Source organism: Schistocerca cancellata, chromosome 6, assembly GCF_023864275.1.
Source record: "Schistocerca cancellata isolate TAMUIC-IGC-003103 chromosome 6, iqSchCanc2.1, whole genome shotgun sequence".
Classification (NCBI taxonomy): domain Eukaryota; kingdom Metazoa; phylum Arthropoda; class Insecta; order Orthoptera; family Acrididae; genus Schistocerca; species Schistocerca cancellata.
The window spans coordinates 726306569-726308186 of NC_064631.1; the positions used below are offsets into that span (position 1 = coordinate 726306569).

The window sequence follows — 1618 nt, forward strand, 5'->3', positions numbered from 1 at the left end:
TGCACGTTCGGAAAGACTCCCGAACGTGCTACTCCACGCTATGACGTCAGAAACTCGGCACGCTCAACGCTCGGATGCACGGTCCGTGTGCCGACGGCTTAAGCTGATTAAGCGCTCCCGGCGGCCGCCGCGGATCCGAGCTGTTGACTCACGGGAAAACACTTGCGGCCAGAGCTGGCGGCCGTCCAAGGGGCGAGCCGCGCCGCGCCGCGCCGGGCCGTCTGCGCCAGCGACGCTGACGTGTCCCCAGGGAAGCAGCTGCCGACTGCCGGCCACGGGGGGACGTACAAAAACTGTGTCCAGTAAAACTAGTGAAAACACTAGTCCTGGAAACTAGGCGACGGCTTGTCCGTACCGCGAGACTGGTCATCCATCGGAAGCACTCCCTATGAATCGACACCTACTTTGAAAGTCCTCGATTGCATGAACAGTCACTCGTAATGCTACTTTGTGTGTATGGATTCGATATGGAAAAGTCAAAGTGTTGTCTTACACGTCGGCTGCCCACAGCTTTTGCCAACAAGTGGAACTCAATGTAGGTGATGCCTTCCGAGGCCTGACTCGAACTTACTTGCAGGCGTGACGCAAGCAGCCACTTTGAACACTGTTTAATCGAAGTTGGGGGGGGGGGGAGGAGATTTTGAACACTGTTTAATCGAAGTTGGGGGGGGGGGGGGGAGAGGAGGAGATGCACACGCCCCACACCATTACTTAGCTTCTATTAGCTTTAACAGTCCGCAGCAGGGTCCATGGATTCATGAGGTTGTCTCCATACCCCTACACGTCCATCTGCTCGGTACAATTTTAAACGAGACTCTTCCGACCAGCCAGTATGTTTCCAGTCATCAATAGTCGAATGTCGGTGTTGATGGGCCCAGGCTAGGCGTAAAGCTTTGTGTCATGCAGTCATCAAGGTTACACGAGTAGACCCTCGGCTCCGAAAGCCCATGCCGATGATGTTTCGTTGAATGGTTCGCACGCTGACGCTTGTTGATGGTCCAGCATTGCATTCTGAAGCAATCCCTTCAATCGTCGTTAGTCCCGTTCTTGCAGGATTTCTTTCCGGCAGCAGCGATTTCGGAGATTTGATGCTTTACCGGATTCCTGATATTCACGGTACACTCGTGAAATGGTCGTACGGGAAAATCCCCACTTGAACGCACTACAAAACATCCCTTTTCTGGAGACTGGAGACAGATAAAGACCTCCAAGGCAAATGATAATTAAACGGACACCCTAGCTGCAAACAGGCGTTGATGAACTTCATTGGGGAGATGTTGAAAATGTGTGCCCCGACCGGGACTCGAACCCGGGATCTCCTGCTTACATGGCAGACGCTCTATCCATCTGAGCCACCGCGGGCCCAGAGGATAGTGCGTCTGCAGGGACTTATCCCTTGCACGCTCCCCGTGAGATCCACATTTCCAACATGTCCACACCACTACATTCGTAGTGCACCTAATAGATGTTTGCCCATCATACTCATTACTCGTGGCAGATTAATCTACCAAGTCCTGTAGAAGTTCGGGCATAGTGTGTGCGTTACCTCCAAGGTAAGTACCTACGCAGCAGCGTAAGGTGTAATACGCACAGAACGTAAAATCATAGCGACCTGTAT

The 1618-nt window shown here is 52.8% G+C and overlaps 1 non-coding gene across 1 annotated transcript; it reads right to left on the reverse strand.

Moving 5' to 3' along the window:
- Nucleotides 1-1288: 1288 nt before the first annotated feature.
- Trnat-ugu (transfer RNA threonine (anticodon UGU)) lies at nt 1289-1363 on the reverse strand. The gene has a single exon. It is a non-coding gene; the product is annotated as a tRNA-Thr (tRNA).
- Between the last annotated feature and the right edge of the window lie 255 nt (nt 1364-1618).